Source organism: Python bivittatus, unplaced genomic scaffold (assembly GCF_059951505.1).
Source record: "Python bivittatus isolate LINGU-HERP-01145 unplaced genomic scaffold, Pbiv_v1 ctg000080_np1212, whole genome shotgun sequence".
NCBI classification, from domain to species: domain Eukaryota; kingdom Metazoa; phylum Chordata; class Lepidosauria; order Squamata; family Pythonidae; genus Python; species Python bivittatus.
Genome location: NW_028277035.1, coordinates 4963666 through 4981339, shown reverse-complemented (window position 1 = coordinate 4981339; position 17674 = coordinate 4963666). Strand labels below are relative to the sequence as shown.

The 17674-nt window shown below is 36.6% G+C and overlaps 1 protein-coding gene across 8 annotated transcripts in view; it reads left to right on the top strand.

The window, feature by feature from the left end:
* TNRC6C (trinucleotide repeat containing adaptor 6C) overlaps nucleotides 1-17674 on the top strand; it is a 156268-nt gene that overhangs the window by 5248 nt on the left and 133346 nt on the right. The window contains exon 1 of one of the 8 annotated variants that reach the window (XM_088133416.1): nucleotides 2621-2747. The exons of the other annotated variants lie outside the window; for them this stretch is intronic. The gene's annotated coding sequence lies outside the window, so the exon portion shown is untranslated. Of the gene's footprint in view, nucleotides 1-2620; nucleotides 2748-17674 lie in introns of those variants that run through there. 8 annotated transcript variants of the gene reach the window in all.

Genomic DNA, 17674 nt, shown 5'->3' with positions numbered 1-17674 from the left:
TTTTCCCAATACTGTCATCTGGCTCCTTTCCAAAACAAGCTGGAGGAGGAGGAGGTCAGGGGTGGGGCAGCCTTTTCCTTCAGCAAAGGCGGCTTTCAGATGGAAAGAATTGCTAAGAAAGTCTCTGTGAGAACACTACAGACTTAATGCTTAGCTTCCACTCCATTTCTATTCATCCAAAGAATAAATGCTAATTTCTTTGCCTTTTCAAATCTGCCACTATCCTAGTTAATATCATTAGTTTATATAAAGCAGTTTTAAATGTTAAATTTAATACATTTTGGTGAAGCCCAAAATACACTATGAACTATAAAAGTATTGCTTTGTATTCTGTTTAGGATTTGCATTCCTTATGCTGCAGGTTGTTAGCTTGTGATACACCATCATCATCACTGTTGTTAAAAAATAAAGTCCAGATTACAAGATAATGTCATACTTGAGACCTTTCCCCCTCTGGTCTTGAAGCTGTAGGAAGGAACTGATCAGTCTATTTTAGTACTATAGATGAATGATAAGAAACCTCTTAAGTGCCTGATGCTGCTGCAGTCTAGCCAATTTAGTATCAGCTGATGCCTTTTAGTGATAATGTCTTGAGATTTGCAGTAGCTTCATACAAATATTAGCCAGGTCAGAAGTGAAGCAATTTTAAAAGATATTCTGCTGAATTATAATATGCTCTGGATATAACAAGCTGATTTACCAAATTAGTTTTCTATTATGCATGACTTCTGTACTTATGGATAAATATAGCAAGTTGTAGAGAAAGATGAGTTACCATGTGAAAAACTTTCAAAATTGGACTGTTTCATTGATTTCAGTGGAACTTTAAGTATGTGTACTAAGAGCTGGAATTCAAAGAAAGCCGCGAAACACTTCCACTGACATACAGGGAGATAGCAAATTTTTACATCTCTTCATTCTTCTAGTTGTACTTCTCTGGAGGGGCCCTTGAATTTTGTTTGTTTTGGGGGATCAGATGACAGTGCAAAACTAAAAACACTCTTGGGCGTTTGGCATGTATGGTTCTTTGAACTTTGATCAGCATTCCGAATTAAAATAATATTTTCAACTGTGAACTTCCAAATAGAAATGTGTTTAAGTATGTTTCTGTTCTGTAGTCATACTGTAAGCAGTATATTTGCAGGAGTGTAAGCTACTTATGTCAGTAACAACTATTATGAAAGTTATTAGATGTTACTATGTAACAAGTAATTTTTATATTTTTATTTTCTCTGCAGTTCTAGAAAGTTAACCCTGAATGCCCAGTTGGGTGTGGCTTTGTATCTAAAGAAAGGATTCAAAGTGAAGGATACAAACTTTAGCCCATGAATCATAAATAGTCTAAGGCATACAGGCTGGTTACCAGAGCTTCTTCTCTTGTTATATTTTACAGCTGTGGATGGCTTAAGAGTGAAAGCAGAATCTGCTATAGAAGTAATGTTTTATGGCTGGCTGCCCAGATTGTCTAGCTTTGTACACAGCTCTGCGGTTTGTCTTTGGAGGGCTAGAGAGGTGAAATGTATTCTTAATAAACAGCTTTATCTCTGCATAATTACTTTTTTTTTCTTTTGAAATGATGCTTCTGTCATCTAATTTCTTTTTTTTAAATAAACTGTACAAAATCATAAAACCGAACTAACAAATTCTAGGTTAAGTTTTTTGTTTTTTTAACATTTCTAGATTTTTTCTGCTCATTATTCAGGTTGAAAACATTTTTCAAGAATGAGTGATCCTAAAAATAATTTTAGCTTTTTTCAAAATAGTTTGATTTCCTTTGAATAACCATACATATAATGCCATTACTGCTACTTACTTGACATAAAAAAAAAAATAAAGATACTGTATTGTAAACCCTTCTTCTCACATTCTCTCACTACTGTGGCACATTACAGACAAGGAGAATCATTATATGCCTTTCTATAGCAGTATTAGTAATCTTTTGTTGGTAAAAATTTATTAATCCCTCTTTCCCTTTGCTTGATCTTGATCCTTTATCTTAAATTAGGGTGTTGGGTTTTTTTTTAATGAATTCAGATTCTATTTTGTTTAATCTTTGAGAGGATCTTCAGGAACTAGGTAAAAAAAATTAAACCTGTTTGAAGTGTAATTAATAGATAGCAAAGAGAGGCATTTAATCTTGGATTCCATCTCTCTCTCTCTCTCTCTCTCTGGATATATGTTTTGAAATTTTAGGGAAAGTAACTATTTGTTCTGTGAATGTACTGTATGAGGGATCCTAGAAAAGTGAAAGGCTCAGCACAGTAGCAGACCTGCTTTACTGCCCCTCCCAGCGCCACCTAATTATCAGTCATATGGAAATAATATCTGCCTCCTGTGTAGTTGAAGGAACAAATACTTTATAGGTGTACACTTGAGGAACAGCTGAAAGAACTAATAACCTTTTCCATCTTGTTAAAAATATCTGCTAACTTTGAAAGTTGTGGATAATATAAATTGCTGTTGGTTCATCTTCAAGAGTGCAGTTACAGAAATATAAAATGAAATATCTATTACTGTATTTTCCTGTATTACTGTAATATCCACAGTTTTTTTCAGTCCCTAGTGTCTGATTTTTTATTTTTTATTTTTTGTGTGTGTGCTTCAAGTCAGTCCTGACTCCTGGTGACTGCCTGGACTAGTCCCTGCAGTTTTCTTGGCAAGATTTCAGACGTGGTTGCCATTGGCTCTTTCCTAGGGCTGAGAGGATATGACTGGCCAAAGGTCACCCGGCTGGCTTTGACCCTAAGGTGGGAATAGAACTCATGGTCTCCTGGTTTCTAGTCTGGTGCCTTAACCACTATACTAAACTGGCTCTCCCATTTGATTTTTAGAGGAGAAAATTAATTTAAAACAACTATTCAAGCACAGTTTCTCTATTAAAAATATAAGGATAGTATGAAATGTGAAAATATAGTGAGCCCAGTTTTATTTCAGTTTAGATAATCTGTTTGATTCACCTTTTAACTATAACTGTTTTGCTCATTGTTTTCAGAATTGTAATTTGGAACCAGCTGAGGTAGATTTTGTACATCAAAGCTTCACAGCAAAATGGGGATGTATTGCCATTATTGCATCTTTGAAAATCTGTTTTATTTTTATTTTATTTTTATTAATTCTGGACTGTAGAATTAATTGTTATGGCCCTGCTGGACTCATCTTCCAATGAGGAGGAGAAGGAAGTAGAGCTCTGCTTCCTCCTCCTCCTCATCAGAAGACAAGTCCATCAATATTGTATCTTGTTAATTGGCTGGTTTGTTCAAAACAAGCAAAGAAGCAGTACTATATACAGATTTACTTCTGTTGCTGTGAAATTTTACTGAAAAAGCATTGGTTGAAATATTTTAAATGATAATACTTCATAAAGACTCAGGATTAGTTCATATGCTGTTCAGAAATTGATTTTCAACTGGAAAAATTATAGCTTTATTTTGCTGTCTTAAAGGATTTAGTTTATCCATTGAAAAATAAATGATGCACATAAGCATGTCTGTATTCACATTGCAGTTGTAAAGGTAGTGTTCAATGAAAAATTATTTAAAACTTCTTTGAGTAATATTTGTGCCTGTAAGATAATGAATGTCTGTATTTTGCATTCTTATGTTTCCGAAATAGTGCCACATTTAGAATTAAGATTTAGATATAACTAGAAAATAATGCCTCTGTGTATGTGTGTGTGTGTGTAGAATACTTTGACTTACTTTTTGTTACAGTTTTAGTACTTTTTTTCCTTATTCCTTTTTAAAAGTACAGATACTACAAAATCTCATCCTTTTAATTTTCTTTTACATTTATGAACTATACTTTATATTAGAATCTCTATTTAATGCCTGCAACATAATTTTCATTGTCCTTTTCTAAATGTATATAGGGAGATCATGTTAGCTGGAATTAGGCCACGTGAAAGAGATTCCTTACTCTTTCTCCCAAAGACACTTGCACTTGATCAGAGCTTTTGGGATTTGATAAGTAGGACTGCTTCATAAAAGTGAATATCCTTCTAATATTTTGAAGTGAATATTTTCTGAGCTTTCTCAGAGGAAAGCAGCCTGATGCATTGAACATTATCTCACATCAGCCTGGTTAAATTATGCTTGTAGCCCTTTTTAACCAGATCCCATCCAGTTACGTTTGGTGACAGTTTCCAGAATTTTCAGCTACCCCATGAGTATAACTACACAGACCTAAATGAAGTAATCCACTACACTGATGATTTATACTTTATACTGAAATGTATTTGTGAGAAACATGCTCCCAAATGAAGAGTTTCCTGACCTTGGAATGATACCAATTTAGAAATTATTCCAGTTTATTTGAATGATTCTTCTAAGAATAGAAAACATCTTTTGTTTTTGGGTTTACTGTACACCTGTGCTCTGCAGATGCATATTCAAATATAAAATTAAAGAATATGGTTTCAGAACAGGTGCCACATTATCGTTCATTGTTTCATTTCAATATTCCATGCTTCGTTTAAAAAAAAAAAACTTTCAATAACTCAGATGAAAAAAATTGATATCCCTTAATGGATAGTAAGTGATGGCAACTAATCTGAACAAACAAAAGCATTTATTGAAGTGAGAGCCACTATTTTAATTTTTGTTGGAAATCGTTTTTGCTTGGTGAACTTGCTTGGCACTCATTTACTACTAGCAAAAATGAGCATGTTATGAACTCATAGTATTTGAGAAGCTAGATGAATGAAAGTATTTATTTAATTCAGCTTTGTTACTGAGACCTTTATAGTTACTATCTTTCCAAGAACTTTAACTGCATGCTTTTTATTTAAAAGGGGGCTTCTTTTATTTGGATAAAACAAGTAACCCAGAATCAGAAGAAGAAATGAGGTTCTCTGTCTTTCTTTCACTCTGTAGTCTCTTGCCATTCTATATTGGCATGAAGGAAAGGTTGTTGAATTGAAGCAGGCATAGAGCATTTTGGCCCTCATTCATTAGCTTGCTCACTTGCCCGAAGAAAATTCCATACACTCAACTACATATGGAATTCCTAGTTGGAGTGATGATTGAGTAGTAGTAGTAGTTGTTGTTATTTTTATTTTATTACATTTATTATAGTTGCATTATCAAACTTACTGAAGCCACAGTACCAAGCTTAATAAAGTCAAAGTATTTCACAATATAGTCCAAGTGAAGTGTAAAGCCAATCTCAATATAAAACATTTTTAGAGTTTGTTGTTGTAATACTTAATCATATATTATTTAAACTGCAATATATTTTAGTATCCTATTAATTATTTGGGTTGTATATTCCTGAAGGCTTACAGAAAATAACATGCCCAATTAAAACATAAAATCTAAATAAGGGGTACCATATTAGTACTGCAAAAATACAAATGACCAATAGAGGACAGCAATGGGTTACAGTTTTCTGAGTGTTTGTTCTGCCATCTAGTGGTCATCGAGAGCTTTGCAGTAAATATACTATGCTGGGTTTATTTTAAAAACCTTTTTCCCATCTGTTTTTAATACAATAAAATATAAGAATAAAGAGCAAAAATATAAAGAGATTTCCCTGAAATTAAATATGAAGCAGCCTGGGGCCCTCAAAATATTTTGGATGATAACTCTCATAAACCTGGTCACTGTAGTCAGTGATCTAGGCTTATTGTACTTATAGACCAAAAATAGACTGGGACACAATTTTTGCATATCCCTGCAGTAATCCAATGTATGCAAGTGATATATTAATAAATACAGTTCAGAGAGAGTAATTTTTACAAAGTCGGATTCACAATCACTGCAGTACAAATTTGGATATACCATCACAGCCAAATTATAAATATTGGTTCCAGTTTGGTTAATAAGGCTAATGAAAAATCACCACATTTCTGAAGATACATTGTTGTAACTTCCTCACTGCACTGAACCATAATCCTGTAAAAAGAGTTTTAATGTTCTTCCTTGCAGAATGATTTTTAAAAAGTTGCTTTTCTGAGCAGGTGCACCAAGCAGATAAATTAGCAGGAGAGAATTATTGAGTAGTACCACCAGAGGGCATAAGGCATAATACTGTCAATAATGGGTTTCATAATGGACAAAATCTCAGGCCTAAATGAGTGGATTTTAGAGCATTGCCACCAGGTGAGAAAAAGTGGAATCTTAGCTTCACATTGCCATCATGAAAGAAAGAGAAGGCAACATTCAGAAAATCTGGAATATCAGGTCTCCTTGTCCTCACCTTGAAGGCTTGTTCTTTGACATTGGTTGTGTTTGCATAATGCATCTTTGCCCTTGCTAGCACTTCCCTTATGTAATTAACCTAGTTCCATGCAAGCAGACAACTGAAGAAAGCAAGAACAACCCAGTTAAATTAGGAACAATCTCCAGCTCTTGTTTGTTTGTTTTTCCATACTATTGGAAATAATTATTTTAAAAAGTGGCTTGAGCAAGGTCAGAGGCTCTGTTGGTGGAATGAGGGAAGGCTTGGTCTCTCCCATCAACTTTCTATTCTTATTTCATTTTCCCCTGCATACCTGAGGGATGATTAAAAAAGGATTCAAAGAAGAGGCACCTCTATTATTTTGCAAGCCACTCTAGCCTTCAATCTCTGTGTTAAGAGACCAGAAGAGAGAGAAATTTCAAATTGTTTTTTTTCCTCTGAGTTCTTACAGAATAGGCAGGACAGATTATACTAAAGTATTTAGCAAATACTCTTGGTAAAAAACCCACGTTCCTCCTAACTTGGAAAAGTTGGGCTGTTAGTCCACCCTTGATCTTTATAAAACTATATGTGACTGTGGCCATTCAGAGAAGAGAACAGAAGATTAAGATAGCACAAATTTCATGTTTTTTTAAGAAAAGACTTTGAATTTAATCATTTATAAATACGCAGTATGCTTTAAAACACATATGACTATGGAAAGAAAAAATCTTCTAGGTGTTAGAGATACAGAAATAAGAAATTACAGGATGTTCTGGCTTGTATTGTAATTGTTCATCCTTGCTAGTTATGAGTGCCTACTGTTTTAAGGCCTTTGGTCAATTCTTGGAGCAAAATAGTTGCCTTAGGAATGTTAAAACAGGTAAAATGGGGTGTGCATGTCTATCTTTCTCTGTGCATTTCAGATCATAGTGAAGGAGAAAGACTTTCTCTTTAGATGTACTTGTCTTTCAGTTAACACATTATTGTTTCTAAAATAAAATGTATTCCAAAGTTCTGAGGTCGGTCAATCTATTGATTGGATTATACATCACTCTAACTATGACCTAGTTAATCATGGTTTATTGAGTCAACCACAATTGGTTGGCTTCACAAACCATGCTAAGCTATTAATCAAAAGTTATAAACCACAGTGTCTAGGTTCATATAACATTCGAAGCCCAAACCAATCACACCACAATATAACAAAGAGCTCCATGTGTAAGAAGTTCCAAAGAGTGTTGTTTTTGTTTATCCCAGCCGCCTCCTGTCATTTTCAAAGATTGATTGCTTATCTTGTGTATTTGGGAATATGACTGTGATGATTGCTAGATTTATATCACCCAGTTAAGATCCAGCAGTTTCATAACCATGACATACTTTTTTCTTTACAATGAACCAGATAATTCCTGCAAAGAGAGAAATCTTGTATTGTCTAACTGAATTGCTGGGACCCCAGAGCTGGTCCATATTATTTCTGGAAATGATTCATACATTATTGTGAGAGAAAATGGGCATCACATTCCTGTCCCACTATTAATTTTGAATCCATCTTATCTGGTATTTTTTATTTTCATATATATCATGGGCTTCCTGTAGAGAAATGTGCTTATTCTGATTAATTTTTGGTGTCCTTCATATAGTTTGGATCAAATCTCATAAATTTATTTATTTAGAGCATTAATATGGCTGCCCAACTCAACAACATGGCTCAATAAACCCAGCTACTTTGGACAGTAGTTAAGATTTATGGGAATTATTATTTGTTGAATTTATATTTGCCTTTCCTTAACAAGTTCAAGGTGGTAAACACTGCATTCTGTCTTCCAATTTTCACATAATGAAAATTATGTGAGGTAGGTTGGTCTTAGAGATAGAGGCAGCCCCAAATCATTCAATAAATTGCCTGAGAATGGACGTGAATATTACTACACCATACTGGCTTTATAACATTTATTTCTATATATAGCATCCATATATAAAGTCACTGTATTTTAAAATTATTATGAATCAAAAACATTCACTGCAAAATACACATGCACGCAAACATACATACATACATACATACATACATACATAAAATAAAGTGGGAGGTGAAAGGGGAAGAACTTCCCACATAGGCTTTATTTGTACAGTATGCTGCACATGATCTTTCCTGTGTGAAAGTTATGCCTGACTAGGCTGAAACATAATTGGTTAGATTGTAGCCTATAGTATTGGGTGAACTAAGCAACTGAATAAATATAGTAAGCTATGGATAAGTATATTCATGAGGTGCCTAAAACACAAATTTAGGGAAGGGCAATCCAGGAAGCAGGTTTTGCAGATAAAATCATCTCAAAGGCAATAGGTTACTTCTTCCTGTCCTAGAGAGTATGCACCAAATTTCATGCACTTTTAAAGTTACAACAGGAAAATTAAAAATTTAGGAAGTGCTGAAGCCAGCTGACAGATCTCCCTTAAAGCCTGATGTATTGCTCCTAAAATGATGGTATCAGGCAGGTTTCCATTAACTTTGAGTAGCATGATAGCTGTTGAGAACATTTCTGTTTATATGTTTGCCTTTGAATAAGTGTCGTGATTCCCAAACTCTGTGTTGCTGTGCCCCAAGGCGCTACAGCGAACTCACAGGGGTGCCACAGGGTATTTTACTATTTAATAAATGGAATTGTCCTAACTGTCCCCAGAGCACCATGATGCACAGTTTGGGAACTGCTAGGCTTGCCATGAAAAAATTACTGAGACACTAAGGGTGCCATGAACCGAGAAGGCTTGGGAACCTCTGACATAACACACAAATTGTTTTATTAATAAAATATTTTGTAAAATGTTGGGACATACAATGAGATGCTATTCGAACTTGGATTTCTCATACATAATTTATATTTTATCCTTTCTTAGTTATGCATCAAATATCTTGTTGCAGTGGCTGCTTGGATATTCTTTTCATTAGCTCTTCTTCCCCATTCACCTTTGTTTCAAACATAGCAAGCATAATTGAACTATTTCTTGACTTTCAGAAGTTACTCATCTAGGGTAGTCACTTAAATTTGAAGGTTGGTAAGTTCAAACTTAAGGTTGATAAAGTGTTTTATCTTGGTTTTTACTTACCTGAGTAAGTATCTTGTACTTAAGTGCTTTAAGTACACATTTTGTTTAAAATTTTTCAGATGTATAAGAATATCATATAATGTAATATTCTGGTTTACTGTTCAAGTACAATTTTCTTTAGGTCAAGCTTCAGTTCTAGTGAATTTATAGACCTGTTTATGTAACTTTCTTAGCAGCAATATGGAAGTGGGTATTATTTCTGGGATGTTTTTGACTCCCCAGTCTAGCCTTCCCTACGCTATTTCCTGCTGGACACCATCCGTATATGAACTGTGTTCACCCCACTTAACTTTTCAAGGTTGGCTAGGTTCTGCCACCTAAATAAGCTTGATTTTTCAGTTTATTTGGCATAAAAACTCTATCTGGAAATAAAGACGTGGATGTTTTTAATGGTAATTTTATTTATATTATCTCAAACTCTAAATCAGTTGTGATACATTTAACACCAGAATTTCAACTTAATATGTGTTTAAAATACTAGTTAAGCAATACTTAATTGTCTACTAAAGAGACTTGGAGAAGACTACAGAATTGAAAACAACATGAAAACAAAGCCCATCCGCGGATAAGCAGAACCCAATTTTTTGGGTGCATTTTGGCACATAAAATTCTCAGTTTATTCACAAATATATAGATTAGTCTGTTGAGCAAAAACAAAGAGAATTTTAATAATTAAAAATGTGATACATTTATTTTAGAAGCATAGAATGTAAGGGTTGGAAAGAATCTTGAAGATCCTTTCCAACCTCATTAGCCAATTTAAGTCCCTGACAGTCTACCATCTTTCAAGGCAGTCTGTTCTATTTTTAAATAGCTGTGTTAAAAAAAATGTACCCAATACCCAGTCAGATGATAGTTTGTTATAATTTGAACCTATTGCATCTTGTCCTTTTGGAACGATTCTGAACAATTCTGTCCCACCTTCTACATGATAGGGATTCCAATATTTGAAGACAGCTATCATTTCTTTACAATTTTCTATTCTCCAGACTAAGCAAACACAGTGCCTCCAAACATTCCTTATATGTTTTTCCCTCCAGACTCTTTACCATCTTGGATGCTCCTTTCTGGACATGCTTCACTTTATTAATCTCCTTCGTAAAATCTGATGCCCAGAATTGGATGCAGTGTTCTAGGTGTAGTCTGAATAATGGAGAATAGAGAGGAATGATGGCTTCTCTTGTTCTTGATACTGCACTTCTGCTGATGGAGCCTAGATTGTTTTGCTTTTTTATGCAGCTGTATCACATTGTTGCTTCTTTTTGGCATTTGATCCACCAAGATACCCAGTTCTTTTTTACATGTACTGCAGTCCCTCAGTCCAGGCCTTTAATTTTTCCTACCTAACTGTATAACTTTGCATTTGTCCCTGTTGAAATTAACCTTGATGGTTTCTGCTCATTGCAAGTTTTGCAAGATCCTCTTGAATCATGAAATTGTCTTTGAAGCTGTTACTATCCCTGCTCCCCATTTTTGTGTCATCTGCAAAATTGATAATCCCATTTTCTAAACTCTCATCCAGTATGCCACTTGAAACTTCCCTTCATCTTGACACAGAGCCATTCATTTAGCTTGGCCATTCCAAAACATGGAATTTCTTCTATTTCAGTCTTTTTTTTTTTTTTGGTAGATTTACTTGTGTGCTTAAGATTGTTGTTGTACTATATGACCATGACCCAGATGGATACCCTGACATTCCCCTGCAGAATTTGCTCATACTTTCCAGGATCCATTGCTCCTACAATAATTGTGAACCATCTAAGTCATGAGGCTGCAAAGCAGCCCCAAACTATTGACTCCTACTGCTGTGCTGCATAGCTGGGGTAAGGTTCTTATGTTGGAATGAATTGTTTCATTTTCTCCGAACATCACATTTCTCATTATTGGCAAAAGTTTCTACTTTCATTTCATCTGTTCATAAAACATTGTCCCAGTAGCTTGCTGGATTATCCAGGTGATTTCTGACAAACTTTTTTTTTTTAAATTACAAAAAGAAGAAAAAAATACATAAAGTAGTTTAACAAAAAGAAAAAGAAAAAATACAACAAAGAGAAAAAAATGTTAATATATCAAAGCAATTAACAATTTCACTTCTATATATACTTATCTAATACAAATATTATTCAAGTACATATATATTTCTAATAGGTTTATAATAACTATAATATATTTTTAAACTACTGTATTTTGTATAAATGAGTCCCATATTTCAATATACTTGTCCATACAAAGTCTACATCTATAGGCAATCTGCTCATAAGTGGCAGGCACAATCAGGTCTTCAATCCATTGAATAAATGAGGCCATACATTTATTTTTCCAATGCTGCAGTATCACTCTTTTGGCTATAGTAAGGGCACGGAGAATCCAATTTCTGGCAAACTTGAGCTAAGAGGCTACTGCTTTCTGAAGAGTGATAGGGTTTTTTTTTTTAAATACTTCTATGCATACCACTCATGTTCATTGTTTCCCTTATGATGGGCTCATGAATAGTGACATCAGATAATGCAAGAGTGACCTGGATTTTTTGAGACTCCCAGAGTATTTTAGACCTTATTCTTTGTATGATTTTTTTTTTTTTACAACTACTTCTGAGAAGAGTAATGGTGATGTTGCATTTTCTTTACACTATCTGCCTGACCATGGACTGATAGAAGCCAAAGTGTTTGGCAATGATTTCTAGTCTTATGTTTATTCATTCTTTTTACTGAGTTCTGTACACATCTCGTTGATTGGAGCATGAAGTTCATGATACACAGTGGAGATTACAGTGGTATAGCATCCATTGTGTATCTGGGTTCCCCCCCCCCATAGGTGAGGGCCCTGCAAATTTCACCTGATAGTTATCTCATTGATTGAAACATCTGATTCAACCTACCTCTTCAGAGAGTTGATTATCCTAGAGTTTCATGTATGTTTACCAACAAAGACAGTGAATATTGGCCCAGTGATATCATTAAAAATGTGACACAGTATGTTGCTTTGGTGGTGATGTTCAGTCAGTGTCTATTATCTATTAATAGAGCTTAATTGATGCTGTGATCGCACTGTAGGTCGTAGTACTGCAAGATTACAGTTATTTAGAAAGGGTTCTCAAGCCTCATCACTGTAGCCATGGCTGTGTGATCTTTTGCAAACTGATATCTATTTACCAAGAGAAGTTCTGTGACCTGTATTATTTATATACTGTAAGTAAGCTATGCATAACTTCCCTTATTTTATATAATTTGAGGTTCTGTTACAGAGGCAAGGGTGTTGATATTCCTGCTCCAATTACTTAGTATTATTAGTAATAGTATTATTTGGTCATCATTCTGGCTTCTAGGATTTCAGTAGACATTGACAACTATTCTTGCTACTCTTTCAAATAGAGCTTTTCCACCCTTTAGATAAATAAACACACACTCACACATACTTGAACGGACACTGTTATTCTCAGGAAGTAGATGTGCATCCATTTACAACTGTATTATTTCTTTGCTGCTTCAGAATTGCAGCATCTACACGGCCCTGCTGATAGCATGCTTTTGAAGAAGCTTCAGTGTCCATAACTGTAATAAAGTGATGTAAATATGAACAGATAACCTAATTAAGAGTTACCTTAAATGCTGTAAGACTTTCATATATGTTAACAAGTTCCTCATTATAGGTCTTGTATCTCCTATAAAACTCTCTTTTCAATTTAATTTGGCAAACTTAAACCATTCAGGCAGAGAAACATTCTGTGAAAAGCTTTTTGCCTCAGGCTGAACATGTACTGTAAAGTTTCAGGGTTATGGTTCAGCCATTTCAAAAGAACAAGATGGGGAAAATGAGCTCTTTTAATGCTTCTATCTTTTGGAGAAACAGAAAATGAAAAACAGAATTCCTTGTGACAACTTGGTTAAGCGTACTTGCTTACTGCTTTCAACTATATAGTTGTTCTTTACAGATCAATGTGACAGTCCCCTTAGTAAGCATGTTCTGTTGTTTGGATAGACATATAGTCTATTTTTACTTGCTTTTGCAAACAAATGACATGATCAGCTTCATAATTTTAATTTTAAATATAATTAAAATAAATATAATTTTAAATAATATATGGAGTGTAAAGAATAATCATAATCAAGGGGATTATGAAGGGGAACAGAAATAGTTCAGAGAGATATGTTGAAAGGAACTGAAAAGAAAGTTATGCAATCAGTGATGTAAGACAGGACTTTGTCCTTTGGATGTTGCTGATTTCTTGAGTGGAAGATGCTTACAGAAAATAAGACAGTCATATGCTGGGATAACACATACAGTGGTACCTCGGGATACGAACTTAATCCGTTCCGTGACTCTGGGCGTATCCCGAGTTGGTCGTAACCCGACGCAAATTTCCCCATAGGGTTCAATGTAAATCCAGTTAATCTGTTCCGCCCTCCGAATTTGGTCGCACCCCGAAGCAAATTTTCCCATAAGTGTAATTACCGTTAATACGTTCTGGCGTCCGCAGACCATGCGTCAGGGGCGGGAAAACGGCCGGGCGCGGCGCGGCGGGAAAACAGCTGGGCGCGGCGCGGCAGGAAAACGGCTGGGCGCGGCGCAGCGGGAAAACAGCCGTGGACCACATGTCAGGGGCGGGAAAATGGCCACGGACCACGTTTCAGGGGCGGGAAAATGGCCGCGGACCATGTGTCAGGGCGGAAAAATGGCCCTACCCCGAGGCGGAGTTCACACATCGAGGTAAATTTTTGCGGCCAGAGCTGGTCGTAACCCGAAAAGTTCGTTAGTAGAGACGTTCGTATCCCGAGGTACCACTGTAATGTCAGCTGAACTTGGCGAAACACAAATTAGTGTTTTCCAGGCTACTATGTAAACGTATCTCAGAACCAAGCAACTTGCCAAGTGTCTGTTAATTCAGAAGGCCAGAGGAAGAAGTCTAGAATTTAAAACCTAAAACATGAATATATACGTTTCTGATTTCTTTGCAGCGGGGTATTAACTCTTGTGTTTGAGATTTACTTCTTGTCTACAATAAATATTCTAATTCAACTAAGTTGTGTCTTGGAATCCTCTGCAAGTCTAGGCAAGGATTGAATTACAGGTTTAATATTTGGAGATTAGTGATTTGCTATCAAGTCTGGCAATAAAGCTGAAACAAATTTGTAGCTTAGCCTGTTGTTGAACCCAACTAATGTAGTTTATTAAAACCATGGTTAAACTGGCATAGTGTATTGTTTGGACAAAGTCATAGGATTCAGGTAAACCTTCGTTTGCCTTCTTTTAGCAAGTAACAGAGCAGGCCTGCACAACATGCAGCCCACGAAGCATCCTTGTGCAGCCCACTGGTGTTTTCTGAAAACTTAACAAATCCACTGCTGCCAAATATTGCCGCCACCAATGTCTAGTTTCTTGCAGCCACCTCTGCCCCCAAAGACACGCTGCCAAGCACCTTCAACACTTCCAGCCTTCATCATCAGCTCTGTCGCTGTTAGCTGCTGAACGGCTGATTGGTGTGCCAATATTCCTTTCTGACCTGCAGTTATTTTTAAGGTATCAATCTGGCCCTTTCCCATCTACAAGTTGTGCAGGCCTGAGGTAGAGATTCAGCTATTTTATGCATATTTAAATTATATGTATTCAGGAAAGTCTCAGTATAATAAAAGATAATGTTTTATAAATTAATCTGTATTACCTTAGGCTGCAGTCATAGAGATACTTACCTGGGAGTAAGTCCCATTGAGTCCTGTGGGTTTGTACAGGTTCAGCATACACCTGTACTTTTGTCTCCCACTCCACCAAACAGAGATTTCACTGTGACAGTGATTCCCCTTATGCTGATGATTGACACATCAATTCAATTGCTGTTTTAAGTGATAAAAAAAACTTTGTGGCTCTCTGATTATGTGTGATTGTTATTAAATAAGTCTGTATGAGTATGTCCTGCTAAGTAGCACCTGTATTGTATTGTCGAAGGCTTTCACGGCCGGAATACGATGGCTGGTGTGGGTCTTCCGGGCTGTGTGGCCATGTTCTGGAAGTTTTGTTTCCTAACATTTCGCCAGCATGGAAGACCCACACCAGCCATAGCACCTGTATTATTTTGATTGACTCCAAAAAGCTAAGCAGAGCCAGTCTGGATCTGGTTTGCATTGAATGAAAGCCACCAGAAAATACCAGGCCTATAGACTAGACAGTGAAGTAAAAAAATGTACAAGTAGTCCTAGCTTAATGACACTAATTGGGACCAGAATTTCCATCTTTAAGCAAAACAGTCGTTAGGCAAAACATCACATGACTGTATCACTTAGTGACGGCAGGTCCAGTAGTCCAGTCCAGTAGTCCCAGTAGTCCCAGTTGTGGTTGTTAGAGCAGGACTGTGCTGTTGTTAGGCCAGGACCTTATGCTTGTCCTGCCCTGCCACGCTCGCCTCCGCTTCAACTCTCCCCACCCACCTGTCTCCCCCATCTCTGCCCTTTTGGTCACCCTGCACTCAGCTGCCTACCCCTGCTGCCCCCAGCTGACCTTTGCCATCTTCCTCCTGCTGCTGCCCCAGGATCCAGGCACTGGATGAGGATGCAGCCCTGGGATGCGTGCATCAAGGGGTAAGTGTGGCAAGGTGGGAGAGCCTTGTCTGCTGAAAAGACCTTCCCCAGGGAAGCGGCCGCCACTGCCTTGCCATCCCATCCCTCTGCCTCCTCCCTGGCCAGGTCCAGCAAGCTCCCTTTAGCAGATGAGGCTTCGCTGCCCTGCCACGCTTGCCTCACACATCCCCGGGCTGCACACTCACCCAGTGCCTGGATCGCGGGCCAGCAGCAGGAAGACAACAGTGAAGATCAGCTGGCAGTAGCAGGGGCAGCAGGGGTAGGCAGTAGAGTGCAGGGAGTCCAAAAAAGGCCAAGATGGGGAGGAGATAGGCAGGTAGGGGGAGAAGTGTGGGTGGGCTGCCAAGCACCCAAATTTTGAACACGTGACCACAAGGGTGCTTCAGCAGCCAGAATTTCGAGGACTGGTTATAACATTCCTTAACTTCGAATTATCACTGAATGAATGGTTGTTAAGCAAGAACTACCTGCATCTTGGAAAAAGATTGCTACCAAGAATACCATATGGATGTCTCCATGAATTGTATGTATGTTCTTTTGTTGGTTGCTGATTTATAAATTTAATTTTAGCAGCATTTTATGCATTCTTTTTGTATTCTTCTTTTTTACTGTTGTTTATTAGTCATGTGATATTTTTGGCTGTATAATTGATATCAGAATTTTTAACTGAAAACTTCATTATTTAAAAAGGAAAAAAATAATATCTACATGTAAAAAGAAAAGACATATTTATGTTTAGTATTTTAGTATTTTATTTATTGAAGATGTCTAACAATAAAAACAGATTAAAATATTTAAAATACTATTAAAATATCAGTAGAGAATTAGAATTATAAATGACATTGAAATAGCCATCAAGAATCAAATTAATTATGGTGGGAAATAAATGCAATAAATAAATAATAGAAAGTATGTGTTGTTAGAACTGTATAAGATATGAAAGTAAGAAAATATATGTACTGTATCCATTGTGTATTGCTCATGTTGAACCAGAAGATTAAAAAAAAAATCCTGCAATACTGAACAAATGAGCCAGCAGGATGTTTGTAGATCAAAACAATAAATAAATATGATAAAGGATTTTTGCATCACATGGATTTAAGCCACTGGTGGTGGCCAAAAATTACCCTGAGAGTTGGAGGACTAGAACAGAAGCCAAGAAAATGGGAAAAGAATGACAGCTAATTATAACCAAATTGTTCCTATGAGCTGGAAATAGATGTTGCTGTGTAATCTGATCCTCTCATAGATATTCCAAATTAATCTTTAACACTTCAAATGATGTGATTCTGTAACCTGACCAGTAAGCACAATCCATATTATGTTGCAGAGATGTTGGCTTGATTCTCATAAAGTTCTCCTTAAGTTCTGTAAATTAAAAGGGCTGCACTCTAGAACACAGCTGAGCGAGGATAAAATGTATTTCTCATTCTTTGTAATAAACCACTATAATTTACTTCCTAGTAACATCCTTAGTAAGACTCTTTGCTTTTATTATATAATTGACTGGCCGTCATTTATTCCTATACAGTTAGTCCTCGACTTACAACTGGAATTTCTGTCGCTAAGTGATGCAGTTGTAAAGCGAGATGTCATGTGACCACATCACTTAACAATGGCAGTCCCAGTTGCTGTTGTTAACTGAGAAACATGGGTTGTTAAGCGAGTATCCACCCCAATCCAGCCCTGAGCCTCAGTAAGGTAAAGACTGCCTCTAGCTAGCCCTACCTGCCTATCTCCCCCCAATCTCTGCCCTTTTGGCAGTGTGGCAAGCAGTCCCAGAACAGCATGACTGTGGGGCTGCTTGCCACACCCCAGGAAGCTGCAGCCACCCCAGC